The sequence below is a fragment of the Athene noctua genome, chromosome 19, assembly GCF_965140245.1.
Source record: "Athene noctua chromosome 19, bAthNoc1.hap1.1, whole genome shotgun sequence".
NCBI classification, from domain to species: domain Eukaryota; kingdom Metazoa; phylum Chordata; class Aves; order Strigiformes; family Strigidae; genus Athene; species Athene noctua.
This window is the reverse complement of record NC_134055.1, coordinates 7,202,873-7,227,264: the sequence shown is the minus strand read 5'-3', so window position 1 is coordinate 7,227,264 and position 24,392 is coordinate 7,202,873.

Here is a 24,392-nt window from a genome sequence, read left to right as displayed (position 1 = left end):
GAGCCTGTCTCTTCAGAAGCATCATGTTTATAAAGAAAACATGATATATTTTCTTCTGATCTTTTTTTGAGGTCTTGGGCACTGCTGCTCTCCCTTCACCTTGAAGGCTTGAATATCTGCATGAGAGTGTGCTTTTTGTACAGTGGGAATGCCGTAAGATCCTCCCCAAACTCCTCTTTCTGCACAGCAGATGAACCCATGGTTTTGGCTGGAGGGATGAACTACGCTAATTTCCTTTCTCTTGCTCTATCAGAAAAGAGAGTGAATCCTAAAGAAGTCTGATCCAAGAGTTAGACATGAAGATCCAGCACTGGCATGCTTGCCAGGTCTGATAGAACTGTGATCTGATGTGTCAAATGCATTTTAGGGTCTCAGCTATGTGACAGATTGCTAATGACTCTGAGCTTCAGGAAACTTTGACTGATCCCTCTGGGAGCTGGCAGAAAAAACTGTAGGAAAATTTTTTTTTTTAAAAAACATTTTTGTCAAAATCAAAATATTGAAAGGAAACATGTCTCTTCCAGCATAATTTTAAACTGGAATGTGTCAAAACAAATGCTTTTATTTTGATTTGAGTGAGACACTTAAATTTTTACTTGCAATAAGGAAACAACACATTTACCATATTTTTATTTATGTCTCTTTTTGGATAATTATCAGAAATGAGGACCTGCATGCTTCAAAGTGAATTCTCAGCATTTCTATTCAGAGATTTTAGATTTCCTGTTCATGATGAAGGCAGATATGGATGTTCGGCCTGAACTACCTACAGGTGGGCACTTCAGCATTTCAGATTCTCACCTCTGGCCTTGGCATGTTTTCTTTAGCTTCAATCTCATCGTGCAGACATTTGGAGGGGCCATCTTACAGTCCGCTTTAGGCTGCTCTGGGTATTTAATGGTGGTGCAATAGAAACCAAAAGTCCAAATTCACTTTTTTTTTGTAAGTAGAGAGTACTTGCTAATATTTAAGTGTGTTCTGGACCATCAAATACTAAGCTGAAAGCACAAGTGGTCGTCAAAATACAAGGCAGAAAGGTGTGCTTCTGCCTGCAAAAAAGGAGTCAAGCACCAACCCTGGCATCTCAGTGCAACAAATTAATTCTCTGATTCCACCTCAAGCTTGTCTCTTTCCTTGAGACAGGAGGAAGACTTTGTTCTTCTCTTCTGCCTGCCAGCCCTGCGAGCGCTGGGTTGAACTGTGAAGAGTCAAACATAGCAGCAGAACATAATAATAACCTTAACCATCAGTTTTAATTTCATTCCAGCCAAGCAGAGCAGCTGTTGTGATAATACTGCTGAAATTAGTGTAAGATATTGGACTTTTCTGTAAAATCTTGTTTGCCACTGGCTTGCTAGGTGAGTCTGGGCAGGTTGTGCCCTTGGCTGTGCCTCAGTTTCCCTTTCTGTCCAGTGGTCTGTGATCCCTTGCTGTACTGTTGTCTCTGTGTCAGAGAGGTTCCCGTCCATACAGTTTGGGAGTGCAGCTCCAGCAACCAAAGCAGTTATATTGCAAAAGCTTGGAGTGGGGTAGACTATACCACCCAAAGGATCTTTCTCTTCCCTTTCTGTGATCAGAAGGGTGCTTACTCTCGGTCCTGATCTGGCCCAGTGGCTGCCTGTTTGAAGTGAACAGCCAGACTGTGAACTGGTGCTCAGGGCTGTTTGCATGGGTGTGTGATGGGGAACTGGGGCAGGTTCCTTGGGAAATCTCTTTCCAGACTGGTCTGTCAGTTTTTCTGCCTGCTTTGAAGCTCCTGTCTGGAGGAAAAAGAGCAGCAAAGGTGAAACGGTGTGAGGGGAATGCAGGAAAGGAATGAAGGGAAACAAAAATAGTATCTTCCCTCCACCTGCTAAACAACTGTTGGGCAAAGGGGGCAATCAGCACGGTACATCCAATGTTGCTTGGGTCCCTGCTGATTGAAGCAGTATCAGCTGTGAAGATCGATTCCTGTTTCTGGGCTGGAGCCACACAGAAGTCCTCTTTGGCCCCTGCGGGACAGAGCTGATGTGTTTGTCTTCTTGGTAAATGAATTGGGGAATTGGAAACATCCAGTGAACCTGCTGCTTGCCTGCTTGTTTCATGCAACCTGTTCTCTGCATTCAGTCATTTTAGGCCCCAGAATTTCAAAACTGCGTAAATAAATCATGGTCTTGTCATGCATTGAACTGAGCTGCCCTCAAAAAACATAGCATGACTGAGCTTGATCAGAACAAGCTGGTCCTTGTTCATGTTCCTGTGCCTTGAACAGCTCTGCTTTGGGAGACACAGACTCAGCCTGGGTCCCAAAGGGGAGGATGCTCTAGTAGCCATGCTGACCTCTCCACTGGAGGTGGCATTTCCCCATTTTTCTTGCCTGCAGGCTGAAAATGGGTCATGGGTTTTCTTTTTCATGCATTTGCCCCTAGGCTAATGGTGATTCTTGTCTTGTCTTAATTGCTTTTTAAAGCATTCAAAGCTCCATGTCTACCCTAGATATAGTACTGAGCTCCGTGATGCACTTATCATTTTCCCAAATACCTTTTTAATTAAATTGGAGCAGAGCACTTCATTTTCTAGAGCTATCCATCTCGGCAAGTTTCCTGTTTCTGCTGGGCAGGCATTATCCTGTTTATCACTGGCAAATTTGGTGACTTTTCTACAGGCTTTGGGATTTGCAAGGAAAATTCCTCTGGTAGGCAGGTAGTTGCTCACACAAGGGTTGCTCAGGCGGCCTGCTGTGGGCTAAGGATGTGCTGCATCAGTTCAGGGAGGGTTTATTACAGGCCTTAGCAAGAAAAATGTGGTGTCTGTGATATAAAGGAATGAGGTTTGACACTACATTAGACCCTGAGCTCTGCAAATCTGTGCAGGACAAAAAAAGACATTTTTTTCCTGGCAAAGATAAGGGCTTGGAATTTGGTTAAAAGGGTAAACCCAGCTCTCTGAATTCGGGAAACAGGCAGTTGTTCTGCTCCATCACAAACACCTGTGATACCGGTGACCTCTTCTGCTCAACATGGAAAATTTGTTCTCTGCAGCACCTTTCAGCTTGATGGGCCCTTTGTTGCAATGTGCCATTTCAGATCTCCCTTCTTGCTCTGAGATTTAGTGGTTGAGCATCCGTCCTGCCCCAGCACACACAGCATCGCTCTAAAAACCCAAACCCAGATCTCACCGCTGGAGAGATGAAGGTCAGCAGGGTGACTGTAGAAATGACCCTTTCTTCCTCTGAAAGCAAACAGTGAGCATCTGAGTCACATTTGCTTTGCTTGAGGGAAAAAAATAGAGGCAGTTTTCACTATTTTTACCACTGTTATGCCTGCAGAATCAGCTCTGCACTGGGAGAGCATAGCAGTCTTCTCTGCCTTGCAAATCAACAGAATTATGAACTTTCCTCCAAATGAGGGCTGTCTATGTATCCTGATTGACTTTTTGCCTATGCCCTGAGCTACAGATGTGCAATCCTTTTACAAGAAAGGGGTTGTGGAGGTCTCCGACATAAGCAGCATTTGGCCCAGGGAATCTTTTTATGGCTGGTAATGATGACTGAGCCAAAGACAAAATGATTTAATCTCCCCAGGTGAGTTCATGGACATTTTCTCTTGGCAGAGGGGTATGAGGAGTCATTTTAACATGTGAATTGAGCAGATTGCTGACACTGAGAAAATGCAAGTGGTGTTCCACGATGAAGCTTTGGAAATACGGCTTTTAAAAACTGCAACAATGTGTGACAGCTTTGAATTTTCCTCAGATGAATTAACTTCATTTGATAGAGACAATGCAGCTCTTGGCTGGGCACATCTCCTCACTTCTCATTGAAGTGATCTGGTGGGAACTGCGAGTTAGTGCCTAGTGAGGGGCAAAACTGCTGGCATGAGAACAGAGAGGAACCCAGAGATTTAACGGCAAATTACACCAACACCCATGGAAGGAGTTTTAACACCAATTCCTGCATCAGTGTAGAATTAAGAGGTCAGTGCTCACCTCCAGAGACAGATGCTGACAAGGTGTCAGTATTCTTGTCCCCACATTGTAAGGCTGGAACCTGGAATTTCCTCAGTTAAAATGGTGAAGTTGGTGTAAGAATTGCAGTCTAGGAAAGTCTCTGCTTGGCTGTGAACATACTTGAATATATATCTCTGGCCTTTGGGTTTTCAGGTTGTTTTCATTTCTCTTTTGTGGTTATCTAAGAGGAACTTACGTGCTCAACCTGGATGTGTCATAACAATGTTCTGGGACTCACTCAAAGAAAGGTTTTGCATCTTTGAGACATCTCTTTTCGTCAGAGACAATTGGATCAGAGATGTTGAGGTTTGTTGGGTTTTGGTTTTGATTTTTTTTTGTCACAATAATTTTGTCTTGCAAAATGTCATTTTGATGAAACAGAAATTGCTCAGGAAATCTTACCGATTTTGACAATTCTGCTTGGAAGGGAGCTGAGGAGGAATATCTTGAAAGTGTTGGAGCTCCCAGTTATGACATTTTCTGAATGGAAAGGAGATTTGATTTATTTCTTTTTCTCTTTTCAAAATGATGTTTCAAAATGTACTGTTTTGTGGGACAAAAAATGGTTGAGTCTGAATGAAATGCCTGAAAAAAAAGGAAATAAAATATTTTGACTGATCTGAGACAGTTCTTTAGCATTTCATTTTGCAACTTTGTTGGCTTTTCGGACAACATAGGATGATTTAAAAATTGTTCGTTGCTAAGTTCTGCTATGCGCACTCACAGATGTGTTTCTAGGTTCAGCCAGTGATGTATGAACCATGCTTCTTTTTGTGGTGATAAATTACCTGGTTTCATAGCTGAAAAAAACTGTTTTAATCCATTAACTATAGAGAACAAAATACCCCAAGTCTCTCAATTCACGGAACCATGCAAGGATCTTCCACTGTATGAATTATTCAGGAGCAGTGGTGAAAATGAAGTACCCATTACATTTACAAATATTCCACAAAGAGTTCAAGGCTGAGCAGGAATAGATCAGACAGCATTTATTGTAAAACCTTACTGAGTATTACTGTAGATGTAATTTCCTGTAGTAATTAACGCAGGATCTGCAATCCAGCTTTGAAAAGGCGATTGAACCCTTCCCTGTGAATTTGGGAATGATCTGCATTATTACATGGTATAGGTGACTTGGAGTGTTGAGCCTTTGTCTAAAATTAGTCCTCAGTGTGGTGGATGATTAAAGAGGGATTGTTCCTTCGGGCTACTTGGGATTGATGTTTTCTATTAAAAAATGCATTGCTAAGGATTTGTGAAATATAGAGAGCTTCTTTGGTTGCATGTAACTTATTATGCAGATATGCTTAAGCTATCAGATAAATGATAAATGATTTCTATGAGTTGGATGGGTAGCATGACCCAAGGGTAGGAGTTTTTTATTATTTTTCTTCCCCTCTAAGAATCAGAGAGAGCCATTTGTCAAGCCAACCAAGTAAGGTGCCCAGAGATCATATGTCAAAGACTGTTCTGTCTGGATTGGGCACAACAGGAGTTAATCATGTTGCACCTCCTCAGACCTCTTCATTTCTACTACATTTCCCTACCCTTTTCCTTGTTTTTGAACTACACTTTCTTCTGGCTTCTGATGGTGGGATTGCGTCTGAGTGCTGCCTTCTGGGAAGCCTGCCAGCACCACTAAAAATGAGCAAAACCACCATCTAATGGTGTCCGAATGACCTTCTCTCTGCCCTGGTAGCAAAGCTGAGCTGACAACAGTCAGAAACTAAGAGATAAAGTAACCCCTTCATCTGCCCTTTCCCTTGGAAGAGTCAGTGCTTTGTCTTGCTCCTGTGTATCCCAAGTGCCTCACCAACCTGAGGCAGCAGCTGCTTAAGAGGACCTCCTGCAGGCTGGCTCTTGTCCCACCTGAGCACAAAGCCTTCCGCTCCCACCTGGGAGCACAGGTTGGTTTTGATTGTTGCAAGACGCTCTCTGAGGGGGGAAGCCAGATGCATTGGGTGGGTAGAGCATGGAAAGAGCAATGTCCTGTGCAGGGCTTGTGTTTGTGTTATAAATAAACGTGGAACAGGAGATCTTTGCATGTTGCATTTAAGTTCTCTCTCCACAGCTGCAGAAAGTAGTGTGCTAACAGTGCCCTTGGACAGAATTAAGGCTGTTTGAGTTGTGTAGCTGTATCATTGGCATATATATATATATATATTTTTTTTTGGCACTAAGAGAGTCATTGCCTTTGGGTTGGACAAAACTTCTCCCGTTGGGCTTTTTTTGAAGAATAAGATGCAGAGTTTGTTTTTGGTGGAGTTCAAACATCCTATCACCATACAATCTTAAATCAGGATTTTAAAAAACAAGACTTTTTCTAATTACTTCCAGAACATTAATTCACTGTTGGAAATTGGGATTCTGTTGTGCTAAAATCCGTACATAGACTATAAGAGTCACTGGCTTGAAGAATTATCTACTTAACAAAATAGAGTAGGGGAAAAGTTATTAGAACTGCTCCCAGCTTTGAAATGTGTGAAATCTTTTAAAATCAAAGTTTTCAGTGGAAAACAGGGTAACTCTTTTGGAAACACAGTTCATACGTTTCAGTTAGCTCTGACTCTTCTTCTCTCATTGGTGAAGAATTGACAGGAGATAGTGATTTCTCAAGGAATGTTGAATTTCACAATGGAGAAAAATTACAGTTCTGCAAAAATGACCCTTTTCTGGAGGAATCTATTTGACTGGATATTGTGCTGGACTCCTTCATGTTGGAAAAATAATAATTAAAGACTTCCCAACTGTAAACTTGAAATATCTCAAACCAGTTCAATAAAACAATTTCCTCAGTAATAAAATATAGGAGCTATTTGGGCCTTTCCTTTGCTCTCACTGGGTAGACCCCTCTGCAGGACTTTAAATCATAGGGTTTCCTGTCAAGCTGCATTATGTCTCATCAAAGAGAGGATTAGAAGACCTAAGAGACATCTGTGTCATGGAGGCAAGGGATGTTTCACTCCCGATTTTTTAGCACCTAGAACAACAGGGCTGTGATCAAGGCCAGGGTGCACTGATACTACTATAAAATTCCTTATTTGTGTTTTTAACCTAGTCTTGAAATTATAGTAGAGTTTGGATTTTATTTGGTTTTCCAAAGAACATTTTATTTTCCCAAACCTAATGTAAATAGCCCAGAATATGCTAAGAAGAGGAGGTCTGGGGATTTGAACAAATTGTGCTGGATTTGGGTAGTAGGAGATAATCCTCAGCATGTACAAAGCACCTTTCATCTTGTTGTATTAGTTTTGTAGACATCAATCACTTTGCTCTAGACTGAATTGTATGTGACAGCATCCCTGTGCCTTTACCTACTCCAGCAAAGAGTGTGGCAGGCTTTTTAATTACTGTAATCTGCTGTGCGTGATACTGGTGTGTTACAGTGATGACTGCATCCAAAGCATAAAGCATCTTGGGAGAGGAGTGAGCAACAGGCACAGATAAACTCTTCAGAAGTTCAGGCACTGCCCACCCTGAAACAGCACTGACTTCAGGAGCAATTCTCACCTCCCTTCTCAGGGGGCTTCTTTGCTTTCCATTCTCCAGGGACATCATCTGTTTTTCTGGGCATCAGCTGCTTCACAGCTTTACTTGCTAATGCTGAAGGACAAGAGAGTCTCTGCTGCCAGGGCTGATATAAATATGTAATAATTTGGTTTTAATCAATATTAACAGTTCTGAGATCACAAAGACAGATCCACTCATATCACAGTATTGGGGTAACAAGAAGTGATCAGTGGCATGTTGGTTGAGTTCATTCTTTCTAATAAAGCATATAGATCATAAATGCAAAATCAGACAGCATGTGCAGCTTCTTTGGGAAACTCCTATTCCATCATCTTTGTCAACAGTGTGAGTCTAATTGTACACACAAGTCTCTGAAGGCTCAGAGAGCCCAGCATTTCATTTATTTGCAAAGGAAACTTTGGGCTTGCATGTGTTGAAAATCTGCTTTCATTAAAAGAAAAAAGCAACTAATAGAAAGGAACAATGTACTGTTTTTTTTAACTCTGGCAGGGACCCATCTGATTGCACAGATAGACTCAGTGTTGTTGTTTGTCCCTTAATGGCTTTGACAGGTTTCCAAATCAAATCAGGGTGGACAGGAATGCACAAAGATGCCTTTTGCATTTGTCCTTCTTTCCCCGCTTCAGGCTCAGCCATGAGGCATGGACACTGCAGTGCTGTAAAAGAGCTCCAGCCTTGCTCCTGAGCACAGATTTCCCGCATGGTTTCCAGTTTGTGGTGCTGATTCCTTGTTGAGATATAAGCCTTGCCATGAGTTTGGTAGTTTGGTGCCCATCTTCAGGCTGTAACACCTATTTTGACAGTGATTGTGTATTTGTTGCTAATTTCTTTGTGGTGGGACAAGATGGATGGGTGGGTGGATGGGTGACCTCGCTGCACATCCATTGCCAATATCTTCTTCCTGCTGAGAGCCCCTGAGACCTGAGTGTTTGTAAATGCTGGCAGCCAAACCCTGGTGCCACTGCTGGCTGAGTGGAGGTGAGGTGGTTGGCCGTCTGCTGCTTCATCGTGATAGTCCGGATTGCCCTGTACTGAACAAAGCAGTGCTGTAATGGCAGGCGGACAGGGAACCTGCAGCCCTTTCTCCCATGCTCCCCACTCTGAGCATCTCTACAGTTGGATCCAGCAGGGATATGCAATTCACTGGCCATCACAAAGGACGATCTTGCCCCAAATCGTCTGCGGCCTGTTACTGAGCACACAAAGTGGGGGAAAGCTCAAGAAAGCCCCTTGGAGGTACCTCAGGTCCCTTTCTTCTTCCTCTAAGGCTGCTGTCATTTCTCTGCAGAAGCGTGTGATGACCACAGCTTTCCCTGCACGCATGTCTTCCTTGGTCATGGTCAGCAGCTGGGGCTCTGGCTGCACTCTTCAATAAATGGAAATAAATTAATAGTTTTGTGGGCCAGGAAAGGAGCTTGAGCTCCACGCATCTGGCCTTTGAAAACCCTTCCTCAATGCCTGCTCCTTTATCTGCAAAACAAAAGCAAATCAGCTGAGGAACACTTGCCCGGCTGTCCCTGCAGTGCCTCTCTGCGTGCCCTGCTTGCTGCAGCAGTGCCCTCCGTGGGGGTCTGCGCTTTGGTTTGTTTCTCTGCAGATTTTAAGGCTGCTTACTGCAAAGTGGGGCTGCAGCAGGCTTCTCTGTGGTATGAGTCCCACTTTTACACCAGGACTTGCCCAGCAGCTGGAAGCGGCTGAAGCAGGACTGCGATTTCTCCCCTTGTCTCTGAGAGCTCGCACCTTCCTTACTGGATTTAGAAGCCATCTCAGGAGCTGCTGCTTTTAAGATTATCAGAGCTTTGGGCTGTGCAAGGGGGCTCTGGCTTGCTGAGCGCAGACCAGATCCCTGTTCCCTTCTTTCACTGTCCCTGCATTCATGACTACATTGACAAACTGGCCTCTCTTTTCCTCTTTTGCCCCAACAGTGGGGCAACTTTTCAGTGGTTTTTGCTCCAGTGCTCAGTCAACAGGGAGACGGAATAGGCTCTCGTGTTTAGGGGCGTCACAGATCACACTGTAAAAATATCCTTGTTGAAGAAATCCTGTCCTTCCACATTTCTCTCTACATTTTTAGAATTTCACAGCTGCTTTTCTTCTTTTACTGCTAAATTTTGCTTGGCTTTAGTGAAGTTCTTTTCTTTTTTTTTTTTTTTTTTGTAAAGAATAACAATTTTCTCCCTGGGACTTGTCTTTCTTTCCTTGGGATAAATTCCTCATCTTCAGAAATAACCAAACAGGATTTTTTTTAAGAACTGGGCCCAGTGGCACTCCCAGAAGCAGTGACACCATGGTGCTGTGGGAAGGGTTGGCTCCAGCCATGTGGGGCTGCTGCTCCTTTGGACCACGTGTGGTCCCATCTCTCTGTCTCCTGTCCTGGGCACCAGACTGGGCTCCTCACAAACAGGTCTGGGCCCAGCCACTCTGCTCTCTTTACTTAATAAGTAGCAAGATGTCTCAGCAGGACATCGAAGTCTGTGCTGCGTGTTCAGACTTCAAATCCTTGCCAATAATGCAGAGTTAAAGAACGGGATTATAATGGTGCATAACAAATGACAAGGGTTTAAACCATCTTAAGAACACTGTACTCAGAAAAAGAGGGATTGTTGGGATATTGAAGCCCACAGGTACGAAGAAGGGCTTTTATTTCAGGTACCTATGCACTTGCAATAAGAAACTCTGCTGTGTGATATAGGTTGTTATAATGAATTTATGCTGGATTTACATGTTCCTCTTGCTCTAATGCAGGTGGGTTGTGATCACTTTCTGCTTCCTTCAAAGCTGTTCAGTCCAATTCAGGAACAAAAATAAGAGGGACAGGCAGATACCAAGGGTGAAAGGCAATGTGGAAATCTGCCCTTCCTCATTTTCTTCTTATCCTTTTCTCCTTGGTTCATCCTCAAGCAGGGGGACCCCCGGCAGAGCTCACCTCTCCTGGTTTGCATCATGCTCACAGCACACATGGACTGCTTTCCATGGAGCCCATCCTGCCTCAGTTGAAGTGATAGATCCCAAATGACCTGGTTGTGGTGAGCTGCCTCTATGCAGGACCTTGAGGCTCTTTGAAAAGCCCAGGAGCCATGCACGCTTGTGTCCCTTCATGTAGGGGAAGGCCTGGGTGGTTTAAATCTCAATGTTAAGCAAGTCTGTCATATGGGAGACAGAAGCAAGGGCGTCAGAATACGTTAGTGCTGCTCTGAGCGCCTGCCTACCTCGTAAATCCCCCTTTCCCTCTGAAATCTCACACAGACCTTGGTTTGTGCAAAGGGAACTGGCAACTGCAAATGCTTGTTTGTTTTGTGTTAAACAAAGCTGCTTTTTCCCCCTCGTTTTTGAGTAGTTGACACACGTGGCAGGAGAAGATGGGGAGGATGAACCTTGTTTTTGAAATAAGGAAACCATTTTAAAAACCAAAAAATGCATCTAAGAGAAGCATTTATTTAAGCCAGTGTGTGGTTTGCTTTATGTGTCCCCTTTTTACAAGCTGAAACATCAGGATTTGTCTCATTTCCCAAATTAGAGTGGCAGGCAGCAGAGGTGAAGGTGATTATATACAGGTTTAAAACAAGCAAAACAAACCAGTTGCTATTGAAATGCTGTTTCAAGCCAAAGGTAGCCGTGCTGTAAACACCCATTACTGTGGCACAGGCTCTAATACCAGCTGTCTTCTGGTGTAAATCTAGCTTTGCTCTCCTGCAGTTTCTGTGCATCTTCTTTGATGGAGTCTGACTTTTGTTCACGGGCTTCAAAGAAAAGTGATTTTGTTTGCCTCTCGTAGTACTAAATTCAACTCCTGCAGGTTGATCTCTTCCTATTTTTAGGTTGTATGTACACTGAGGTCTAGGTCAGCTCCTCTATCATTTGTTGCATGTGCCTACTCGTTCTGCTGGGTTGCCACATTACAGCGGTACCCACCCACTGGCACGCTGTAACAGTGACACTATCCCAGAGGCGCCCAATTATGGATGAAAATGGTCCAGCTGCCTGCATAGATTAGACAGAAGAAAACGCGATTTGCCATCCTTGTAGATCTTCTGACACACAATGTTCACAAAGGGCAGGGTGTCGAAATGCTTTGACTTGGAATCAGAGAAGAAGAAAGCAAGAAAATGGATCATAATGAAAAGGACTGTGGTGAAGAGGGAAAATGCATTAGAGATGCTGCAAAGTTCTGTGCTGCTCTCTTGGTTATTAGCTTGTCTCATGGAATTTGGGACGTTTCTACATACTTTTAAATACCCAAAAGGAAAAGTTTTGTAATTCTACTTCTTCTTGAAGTATACATATTTCCACTGAGTGTGAAATTAATTTTTTGTGCCCTGCATAGAGTGACTCAGAGGAAAGTTCCCAAGTAGATGTGTATACAAGAGCCATTTTTGGAGCAGGACTCAAACTCGCCTTCCAACTTTCTATCCCAAAGAGGTGCAAAACACATCATGTATTACATATAGAATGTATGCACACAGTACAGCCGCAAAGCAGCTAAATCCATGAAGAAGACGGCACAATCCACTGTGTGCTGAAGGTCTTCACTTGAGAAAGAGACTGAACAAGGCACAACCCTCCCAGGACCTCCTAGGGCTCCATGTGGCATGGAAAAAAAGTTCAGGGGCTCGGGAAACGCTGGGGAATGCCTTATTTATGCCTCATAAGCTCAGACACACTCAGCAGAAGGCATTTCCAAGAGTTATCCAGATTGTGTGACCACTCGGCACCAAAGATCTGCAGGATGAACTGAATTATAATCAGTAAAGAGCACACTGAGCACCCATCTCCTCCGTTCTGCTTTTCTCACTGTTTACAGTGCTGGCAGGTTTCTTAGTACCATTCAAGTATTAAGATGCCAGTTAACCTTGCCCAGACAAGCAGCTGCCATGGTCATTTTTATGTGTTGATATATATATATGTTGAGTGGCCTGTGTGATGGTCTCTAGCAGGCTAGACAGGGGAGGGGAGGAAAGACCCTCCTCAGCTATTTCTCCAGCTTCTTTACTCCCAGCTTTCCTTCCTGTTTAGGCTTCTCTTTTTTTCCCTAAAGCTGTCCTTTTTCTTGCAGAAAAGCCATTCTCCAGGCATTTTGAGGATTGTCGTCACTCTGTGTTCCACCCGGGGAGCTTTTGGCCATTGTTAGCTGGATTCACAGTTCAGCTCATTTTCATCTTCATCCAAAACAGGGAGCTAAATACAGAAGTGCAGCTCCTCTATTAATATCCTCTGCGTTATGGTAGGACCAAGCTGCCAGGTGCTGTACTTTGTGCATGGAGAGGGAGACTATTATTCTATTGAGCTTGAAGCAAAAGCACAGAGAGAAGCCAGATTACTTGGGAGAGCTGAAAAATCAGCTTTGGTTTCCTAAACCTCAATCCAATCTTTGATCCATCAGGCTATGCTCTCTGTTAGCTTGAAATCGTTCACTTCCGTGAGGGCTGAATCTGCCCCCCTGCAATAAAATGTGAAGCTCTTGATGTCTGACTCCAAACTTCACTGCCTCAGGCCTCTCCTGAGGGTGCTTTCTATTCTAGCAGCCCAGAGCCACTAGTTTTTAATTTTTTGCACACATTTTATACATGTCAGAAGAATCTACTGTCAGATTCATGCTCCAAGGGCAAATATCCTAATTACTGTTGGGCTTCATGGAAGGGTAGGGCTTCATGGAAGTGTCTAAATCACAGATTTATTTGCTGATTACATGACCAATCAGCTTTCTTACCTCTAGTGTTTGTATTTTACTGGGTTTGGGTTGGTTTAAGTTTGGTGGCATCATTCTGTTCCATGAAAAGGCAGCTGATAGGTAGCAAGTTCTCACTTGGCATGAATCATGCTGGCCATGGGCCCAGGTCACTTGGTGGTGAATGGCCACAAATTTCCTAATTCCCAAAACAAAGAGCCTTTTGGAGATGCACAACATACCCATGATACTCTGAACAATCTCTCTTGCCACGCTCTTCTCATGGACTCCCAGTTTGTGATGTTGTAGGCTGTGTGGTGTGTAGACTCACCACTTACACTTTCCCGAGTGGAAGAGCTCATGTCCCCAAGCAATACTTGGACTGTATTGTCAATGGGTGCTTCAGACTGAATGGGCTTCCTCCACTAGCTGGCACTTTGATCTGGTGACTGCAGCTCACAAAGGCATCTGAGAGGGATTAAACAAGATATCACTCAGAAAACAGAGGTCAGACTTAGTGCTTTAAAGAAGAGTGAGAGTGATGTAGCCATCAGAACAGCTCCTAATGGCCTCCTATCAGCTGCACAGTTTTGCTGGCTGAAAAATTACCTTTTCCCCTGATGAGTTTAGAAACAAGCAAACAGAAGAACACCCCAAGCATTAACAATCATAATCCTGAATTCACCGTGAGAGCACACTGATTGGAACGCGCTGGAATAATACTAGAACTTTTTTAGGTTAATAATTAATTGCATGTTTTTAATTAGAAATTGCTGTTGCATCCGTATGGACTTCTAGCACATTGCATCTTATTAAAGTTGTAATTGGAATACGTTATTTATTTGTTTCTTTTGTTAATGTTCATATTCCTGGCTCCTCAGGTCACTAGAGCTGCAAAAGAAACTTGTTTAAAATGAACTGGAGCAAACTCCCAACAGTAAATATTCCTATATGATAGTAATCGTTCTTGTTCCTCTGTGTTCTGGCTTGGTACTTTGAGATGCAGGGGATATTTATGTGGTGTCTCTGCTTGTGGCTGAGTGTCTAAAATGGCACAGATTCAGCTGTTCACTAGGTATTTCACGAGTCCGTGGTTACCTCTACTTCTCTCCCATGGAGACCTGTCTGGGCTGTGCTGTACTGGCTATCAAACTGTGATGTAGACATAAGCTAGATGATGGATGATGTTTCCAGGATGGAAGTATTTAAAGCACTCCCAGAAGCTATTCTGATAGCAAACCTAGTCCTCTGCTGTAGCTGGGAGTGCTGCTGAATGGGTCTGAATTCAGCCATGTCCCCACTTCCTGATGAGAGATGTTTAGAGCTTACTCATTCCTATAAAGCTTTCCTGTGCTCATGAGCTCCACTGTTCCTTCTGGCCCTTCTGCATCCCCTCCTCTTACTTCAGTTACTGGAGGCGAGCCCAGACAAGAGCAGAGACTCATTGCTGGGAAACCTCTGCTTCATGTCCAGTGCAGGCAATCTGGACACCTATGTTGCTGGCTGAACAGGCTGGGAAGAATGGCTTGCGTGGCTCAGAGGAACTGCTGAGGTCAGCCCTAAATCAGGTAGATACAGTGTGCTAAGGAGCGAAGCTGGACACCTCCATAGGCTTTGTAAAACTTTAAAGAAGTAGATCAGCATAAGCATAGCTGGAGCAGTCACAGCTGAACAGAAGGGGAAGAGAAAACAAAGGCACAGATGCTTCCTAAAAATGGCACAAGTGGTCAGTACTAGAGCTGCCATTACAGCCACTGCCTCCTGAGGCCACTTGGCCTCTCGGGACATCGTGGCACAGGATGCAGCTGAGAAGTGAGAAGACCTCTCAAATTTTCACCAACACAGCCAGGAGTCAGGTATTCCCTTGTGACTGCAGGGCAATGTGTCCTAGGTACAAGTGAGTCTGTGCTGCTTGGCGCTGAGCAAAGACAGTATGACAGGCCTTCCCCAGCGGAGGTGAATTCCAGCTGGCAGGGGGGTACATTTGTTTCGCATGGTGCCTTGGATCAGCTGCCAAGAGCAACACAAAAGTCTGAGATGGCAAAGTCCATGGTATGTTGCCTGTCTGACTAGATTTCTTCCCTGTGGGGTTTTAATGCCCAAACAAGACAGTGGTCGTGTCACAGGTCAAGGTGGATGTGATGGTGAGAATTCAAGGAGGGCTCTGGGAAGGGCTCAGTGGGGGGCGAGTACAGCCCTCCAGGGAGTGAGGGGCTGGGAACTCCTGTGGGTCAGTCCAGTAAAGGCCTGGGGAAGAAATAACAGAGATCATCAGAAAGAACAGGTGCTCTTTCAGTTACAAACAAAATTGCATTTTTTGCTGCTTGTTCTGTTTGTTTCATTATCCACTGAGAGAATTGACTCAGAAATCCTATGTTGTGTAAGAGATAAATGAGATAATCTAAGGACCCTTTGTAGCCTTCTAATCAAAAGTCTGCATGGAAGCTGACACCTAAAATCTGCCCTCATTAAGACGGTTGAGAGATTACCAGTTGCAGGCCACCCGATTTGCCGGTAAATATTCAAGAAGTTGAAGTAAACTCCACAGATGTGAAAAGCCAGCATGTCAAAGCAACAGCAAAACCTTTGGCACGTGTTTAAATAATCTTTCGAACAGCAGGATTTGGACTGATTAGAAGAGAAAACCAAAGCAATTTTAGGAGGAGTTGCGGGGGGGATAAAGAAGTAAATTTAGACAAGAAAAAGCAATTACAGGCTTAAAAGGAATAATAAGCATCAATTAGCAGCAAGTATCTCTGCCTACAATGAAAGCATTTTCAAGTACATACACGGTGGAATAGAGAAAGAGAAAAGACTGCTCCGTCAATGAATTACAGCAGGGATTCCAAGATAAAGGGGAGCAAATGCTGCAGAGATATTAAACAATTACTTAGCATCAGCCTTTTAGAAATGAAAAAGATGGAGGTTGCCCTGAGTTGAGGAGCTTTCCAAAGAGACTAGATAAGACTGCGGATGTCAGCTGATAATGCTGCGTGGCTGCTTTTCTTCCGAGAGCCTCTTACGTTTGGCCAAACACCGGCTTTCCACAGAGTGCTGCAGAGGTGGTACAGTGACAGTGGGGAGCTGAAGGTGATGGGCTACGCAGCAGGTGGGCAAAGAAGTGCCTGCTCCGTGCTGGCGTTGTGTGGCTGCCTGTCAGGGTGTGTGCAATTGCTTGCCGTGGAAAGGGGATGAGGGGAAAGGTTTGGTTTTGTCTATCTGCTTCTTGCTGCTTGCAGTCTTTGGTGAATGACTGCGCTTCCCGTTCCCCCAGCCAGGATTTAACGCTTGGTTGTGCCCAGTGGGGAGCTAAGTGATAGACAGCTGTGTTGAGGAGTCCAGACTTGGCATCTATTATGAAAGAATTCAGTTGGCTTCACTTCTTAGCTGTGGCCATGTTCCTAGAACAGGCCACTAACTGGATCACACCAATTACTCTGTGGAGCGTAGCTCAACCTTTTCTGTCTCTCTCCTTTCCTGCCCCAATATAATGGAGACTGGGGATGGGCCCAGGATTGCAGGGAATTGTTTTGTCTCTGGGGCACTGATTTTTCAGCCTTTGCTTAGGAAGACCTTGCCCAGCCCCTCTTCCTGAATAACAGCGACTGGCAGAGATCAAATACATCTTCCACTTTCACCCCTTTTCTTCTTAGCAAAGACACATCAGAAGCTGTAGCAGTGCCCTAGAGATGATCACAGTATACACAGGGATGTGGGAACTACTGCCAAGTCAGTTAATTTTGGCAGCCCACCTGCACTGTGCAGTTCTGGTCATCCATTTCATAAAGGATCTGGGATAACTGGGAGAGGATCAGAGGGGGGTGACAAAAGTGATCAGAAGTCTGTAATAGCCTCTGTGCAAGGGGTGAGTAGGTAGCTCTGACTTCTCCTCTGCCCGAAGGAATACCGATCGCAGGCATGTATGAGAAAGGTCTACGGTGTCGTGAGAGGCCTGCAGAGGATGGGCAGGGGTTGTTTGTGCACTACCGCTTCCAGCACGAGAACTGGAAAGCACCAAGTGAAGCGTCCTGTTGTAGGTGGCAGGGTCAAAAGAAACAAAAGGAGGTTGGTGCTTGCAGTGGTAGTTCAGCTGAGGAGCTCCTTGCCACAGGATGGTTTATACCAGGGGTTCTCAACCCTTCCTTCACCATGGACCCCCTTTAAATACCTTTTGTGGCTGTGGACCACCAAGACTTAATTCAGGACTTAAAACACTAGACTGCATCAAATATTTATTTCAAGTTTCTCATGAAGGGTCTTCAGGTTTGGGGAGAAGGGGAAATGAGTTCATCTGTTAATGCACACACTCCTATTATAATATCTTTATTGCAATAATTCCACAGGAATTTAAAATAATAGCATCAACACTCTTCTTGCTCAAATGGTCCATTTTATGGTATTTTAACGTGCTAATTCTGAATTTGATGCCAATTTTTACATTAAAACTTGATGAAAAGTTTTTACAATTCTTCTCACCTCCCCCCTAGTTTGTCTGTGTTCAGTCACCATATATTTTGTTTAAAGGTCCAGGGCTGCCACTTTGAGGAACAGACTTCAGCCCCGTTGTGGCCCTAAAGAGAGACATTGGGTTAGGAAAATTACTTTAAGAGAAAAACCATCTAGCTAAATTGGGTACCACCAACCATACTAGCACAAAATAGACTAGCACATCACATCAGGTGGGGGGGGTGGGCAGGCCTTGACTATGAGAGGAGCATTGAGGGGAGGAGGCTGTGAGGAAAGGAGGCAAAGTGCTTGCTGCAGGCCAGACCAAATTTTTACGGGCTGGACGTTCCCTACCCCTGCTTTAAGCCTTCATGAACCCTCTGTGATGACATCACAGCCTCTCAGGGCTCCGCAGAGCACAGGTTAGGAACCACTGGTCTATATCAAGGGGATGCTAGACTGATTCATGGAAGAGAAATCTGCTTAGGGATGCTAAGTACATGGAAGCGCTGTCCGACTCTGAATGTCCCTGAGACATAAAGGTTGGAGTCTGACTGTGTGGGGAAAGATTATATGTTTGCTGTTAATTCTTGTACTCTTCCCAAGTATCTATTTTTGGCCGCTGTCAGAGATAGCTACTGAGATGTTTGGGCTGACCCAACTGCTCTTTATGCTTGTATGTTTTTCTGTTGCTGTGTTCTACTGGTAATAGTCTCACTGCAGCAGCAGTAGGATTACAGAGCTTGTTCAGAAAAGCAAGATCAATTTTGGTCTGTGTGGCTTTCTCTGCTGCTGCGGCTGGGATGATACAAGTACATATGACAGACAATAAAAGCCAACATGGGTCTCCCTCCCCAACACACTGTAGTTGTGACCTCAATGCAAGGATACTTTCTGTGACCTCAATGCAAGCATGATCTTGCTAGCATTAAATGGAGCTGAAAAATATTGGTGTTACTGCTAAGCTGTAGCTACTTCAAGATGGGAACAAGAGAAAGAACACCACTGATACTTAAGGTGGTAAATGAGCGATGCAGCCCCTTGTCCCCTCCTTCCCCAAGATCCAGTGGGTCTCTACAGCAATCTAGAATTAGGCAAAGAAAGTAATTAGCAACTTAGATTCTTTCTGCATTTTTCTGTAACTACATGGAAAATTTTAAAAGTCGTATTGTGAGCTGACTCATTCTAATGTGAACAGGGAGCAACTCACTTGAAATCAGTAGCATTGCCCAGATTTGTTCCAGTTGGATTTGTAGCTACTGGCATCTTGGCTTGCACATGTTTTCATGAGACATTTGCACTCTCCCCTCTGCTAAAGGTCTCTGCAGCTATGCTTAAGGCCCTGTGAGAGTAGGTGTGAAACTGGGTCTCATTAGGATCTTAGCAAATGCCAAGTGAGCCATCTTGGCAATGATTTCTTTCCTTTCCTCTCAGTCATCTAAAAGGCTATGCCAGGGCGGAATGGGTAGTGAAAACAAAAAGGCTTATGCCTCCTGTTAAAATTGTTCCTCTGCAAAGTATAGAGGTCTGATCCTGTCAAATCATTCAGAAGTGAAAATGCCTTACAAGCATGAAGTGCTCATTTTGTTGCATGTTGAAGGGATTTACTAAAGAGCCCTACAACTACCACTCCTTCTGGGACAAGACCTGGGGCAGGTTCATGGCCAAAGCAGGGTTCCTCTGGGAGTGCCCAGTGCCACTAGGATCTGCTTGGAAGTCAGCCAGTGGTTGACATCCGGGGGTGAATCTGCATCAACTTTTCCATGCTGAAGGTTTGCTCTTGTGATGGCAATGTGCTGAGGTCGCAGAAGCATCTGGCAGGATTACGGTGGGAGGAGCTCTTGGGGGGTGGGTGGGTGGGAAGATGGGGAAAGGAATGCTTCAGTGAACTAATTCAAAGCTGTTTTTTAATTAAAAAAAAAAGGAGCGAAGAGAAAATGAGATAAAAGTCAAAGACAAGAAAAATCTGCTTAAGGCTGGACAGACCAATCATGCAAAAAAGGATTTTAAGTGGAAAATTTTTAAAAACTAGCAATAAAGAGAGAGAAGCAAAAAAGTAGCCAGAATAAAAATTAAGTGCTGAGTCAGTCCTGGAAAGAGTTCAGAAGAGAGGGATTCTTTTTTTTTTTTTTTTCCCCAGATAGATCTTTTCCTGTAAATAATAGATGAAATAGGAACCAGTAAAACAAAAATACTGGAGTTTGTGCATGCTGAGTGTGCTTTCCCTCATTGAAACTATTTTTTAAAAGACATTTATGGGGAACCCCCCTGTTCCAGCAGTTGGCAAGTTCCAGAGCACCTTGCAGCCACTTGTGGCCCAAGGGTTTGATAATTTCTCTTTGCTTATGCAGGTTAGTACAATGAGGCATATGGGAGAGGGATGGAACCAGTAGGAATGAAGTCCTCATGCCCTTCAGCTGGCAAAGCCTCTGTGCTGGGTGTACTGAAGCATCATTTCAGTGTAATGTGGGGTGGGAGTGATTTGTAGCATCAATCCCAACTAAGCCCAGGAAAAGCTCACAAAAATCTAGTCTCCCGCTTGGAATCAAAAGTCTGAGTCTGGAGGCCAACAGCTTGGAGAGTTGCCTGTTGTGTTTGTACATTTTTGTGAGGGGTCCAACCCCCATCCATGGCTGCTAGGCACTATGGCAGAACAGCAACATGACCCAACAGTGGTTCAGCTGAGTGAGCCCAGATCCCTGTTGCACCCCGAGGTCAGGCAGGAGCCAAGCTTTGCTACATTTCCTCAGGATTGACTTCTTCCATGTAGAAGTGCTGTCCCCCAGTCCTTCTCTTTTCAGCCAACAACATATTGGCTCCAGACTGAGGAGATGAGGCAGGGTTTGGTCATTGGTGTGATGTGTCCTCTGGGAGAGGCTTCCTGTGAGACACTGGGAATACAATGAAAGGCTGGTGAGGAGGATTGTAAACACGCTCAAGTGACTTGCAGCTGGTGTGTCGAAAAACACATGTATCACACTAATTGTTGTTTAGCTTTGTGTGACAGGCAGAACATCTACATTTAGATAACACAGGCCTGTTGTATGTTATAACTCAGAGGCACCTTATCAAACATCCTTGAGATTGCTGCACTGCTGGGGGAAAGATCAAAGCACTGCAGAAAAGTACACCTGTGAAAATCCCTGATATATACAAGCAAAAGCAGCAGGTTTGAGATCTTTTCTTTCTTCTCCTCCTTCTGGCTAGCAAGGACCGAGCTCCATGGTACCTGCGTCCCCACTCGCGTGTCTCTGCCCGGGTGCTGCTGCGGAGATTCCCCCGGGTCACAAGGTAACAAGAATAAATTTACTCTTTGCATTTCCTCCCTGGTTTTGTGGTTCCTGCTTCCTGCCCGTGTTGGCTCACACAGGCTCCATGGAGACTCGGGGCGCGCTGTCCATCACTCCATAGCCTCTTGCTTCTGACCAGAGAGAACTGAAGCTGTTGTATAAACAGGGAAACAGCTTAGCCTGATTCTACCTTTCGTCTTCCTCCTGGAAGTCTCCAGTAGCAATCCTAAAAGCTGTCAGCCTTTCACCAGGCAACCACTGCAGGAGATAAGCAAATCCTCTGAGAAGCCAATCTGGCAGCAACTTTAATAACCAGCCATGTATAGCCACTAAGTAGGTGGAAGAAGCCTTACAGATTCATAGTTTGCTGTGCCAGTAGAAATGTCACATAAAACCACCCCACCATCTGGCCAATGCTGCCTTCTTCACACCCCTTCTCCTGCCATCATCTCTGTCCTATCTTCAGGTGTGATAACCAAGGTGCCAAGGATTGAACTCATGACCTTCAGCTCTGAGAAAGGTGTAACATCGCTAAATCTTGTGCTGAAGCCATCTAGCAGAAGAACTGTAACAAGCTCACATTTTTGATTGGGTTTGGTGCCATCTGAAGGCTTGCTCTGTGGTGCCCAGCTGGCTGAGAAATTCTGCTCCAGCCTGCCAGATGATGACCTGACCTTGGTTACCGGTGTCTTTATCCCCTTTGGGCTGAGCTGTAGTGAAGTGATGTTCCTGGGCATGGAGCCCTTCATCACTTAGGAATTTCCAGCTAAAGGATGCTGTAATGTGTCTCCTTAGCAACACAGGCTACTTGGAGTTCATCAGCTCTGTAACTTTCTCTCCCTCTACTTTCCAGGCTGACTTCCCATGTAATTTGAATCAAGTTCAGGTTCACATCACTCCTGATCTTCTTGCTGTTGTCTGAGCTCACATCCGGGGTATCTAGGACACATCTAACACTTTCAGGAAGACCCTGAGAAGTGACTACATGCTGTTGGCACCAGATGAGTCTGTGCAGTAGGGGCACCCTGTCTATAGTTTATACTCATGCAAAGCAGATTTTAGGTTTTAAGAACCTTCTGATGAGACAGACTGAAGTGCCTGTCCCCTCAGTGTCCAACTGATGTGTGTGTTAACATTCAGCTCTTCCATTTCACACTGCAGTACATCTGTCTGTCTGCCCTGCCAATACAGTGTAGCTTGCTGTTCCTCTTTGTCCTCTCAAAGTACAGGTGTGTGTCATTTCTCCCTGTGTCCTGCCATTTGATCCTGCCTATCCCCAAAGTGACATTACTCCTGTCAAGGAAAACATCTTCTGACTTTTGAACATCCCAAACTGGCCTTGGATAGAGGCTACCCAGCAGATTTGTTTGGGCTTTGCATTTCCTAGTGCTTGCTGCAGTCACTGGGAGAAGGATAAAGCATCCTTTTCCAGTAAAAGCAAAGGGTTATGTTCTTCTCTGCAATACTGGGACTATAACAAGAAGGGAAACATGAAGCCAAGAAAAGCAACTGGCAATCAATCTATTTCCTAGAAGCTCATATGAAGCTCTGATTTTCTTTCTGTTTTCCTAAGAGATATCTAGGTTGAGGACTCAGTTCAGAGGGTGATCCCCTGACAGCGCTGTGCCATTGGAGAGGGTCTCATCCCTGGACAGCTGCCCCTTGCTCGCACTTGGTGATTCGTTGGTTGTTAGTGAACACAAACAGCTACTCCTGAGTACCCCCCACATTCCTCTGCTGGCTTTAGGAGCCATGTTGTGGTGTCACAGTAGCTGTGAGGATCATCAGGGAGAGAATTCTCTTAAACAATTTCACCTCTTCTCTCTGGCAGGATGAATGTATTGTAGCTATAATTATGTGATTATTACAATGCATTGCAAGTCACGTACCAGCATATGTCTGTTTCTTGCTGTACAGCCGTTTCAAATGTCCTTTACTTCTTAGTAGCCTTTTACAAAGGCATGCAGGATGTGTTAATATGGACATTAAGACTAAGGATCATAGTATCCCATGCAGTGCTGGCCTTGGGGTGGAACTTCTTTTAGCTCATGTCATAAAATGGGATTTATGATGAACTCCCCCACGACCAAAAGATTGATGCAAATTTTTCTACCTTCTGGGCAGAGTGGTGGGAGTGCCTCTTGGGTCTTGTCAGATATACCTAGAAAAAAAAATCCAAGTAAATACACAGATCACCTGTTTTTCCCTCCATGAAGAGAAGCAAAGGCTTAACAACCAACTAATGGTGGATGAGATCAGCTTATAGTTTGGAACATCCTTGTAGGTAGCATGTGGCTTGCTGGGACTCTGTATTGACAAGACAGGAGAAACAAAGGGAAAATATGTGTGAGTAGCCCTTCCTGATGGCTAGAGCTAAACACAAAGAATTTCTGTTCCTCCATGTGTCTGTATTTTAATTTTCTGGAGTAGGTGACAGGGATGGGGAATTTTCTGAAGGTGACAGGGATTTTGCTAACTATGTACACAGCCTACTTTTTCAAGAGGCTGAAGGAATCATATATGAACTCCACAGTGACTCCCTCATGCTGGAGTGACCTGGAAGTGGCTCTGGGTACCTGCCATACTACAGGACTGATGGGATCTAGAGCAGCCACAATGCCTTAACCAACGCAAGTGCTTGATCAGGTCCCTGGATGTACAACCATAAAAAGAAACTAGTGCCCCTCCAGACTTTTCCCCTATTATAAATCACCTATTTTTTTCTTTAAATGAAAAAAATGCCCCTGAGTATTATATTTTAACCATTTTCCATTTGGGAGACAAATTTGTGTGGAAAACGATCCATCGTGTTGTGACATGAGCTATACTGCAGAAGCAGGCCATCAGGGACTGTTTGTTATCCCAGGGTGTCCTGTTTGTATCCAAGTACCATGAGTCAGTGGTATAGCACTGGGACACGGGGAGGGTTAATCTATTGCTGAAGACACAGCAAATGTAATTTTCTTCCTCCTCTGTCTGTGCAGTAAAGACAACTCACTTTAATCTTTTCTTTCCAAGCACAAATTAATCTTCTAATGAAAACAATGACAATATTTGGCCTGGCATGGTGGGTGGTTACTCATGCAAATGAGATGTGTCTCCCTTCTACCTTTCTTCCATCAACAGAGGAAAGGACTGAGCCCCCCCACCTCAGACCACAGGCCGATGTCAAGACAATGACACAAACGAACTGACTTTGCCTTGTGCGGAGACTCTGTTGGACAGGTCCGAGGCTGAAAGCTTCATTCCAGATGACTGAGCAATTAGCACACCATTTTGTTGCAGCACTAACATCAGCTGCAGACTATATCTGCTTTGATAAAACCCTTAGCATTAAAAACCTTAAACCCAGAGAAGCAAAGATGGAAGCAATAAAGTGAGAGTTAGGTACCGCTCAGTTAATGAAGTGAACTTCAGTAAGAAGAAATGTGTGTCAGGTCAGAGGCCCTGATGGAGGAGCGATGGGGTTCCTT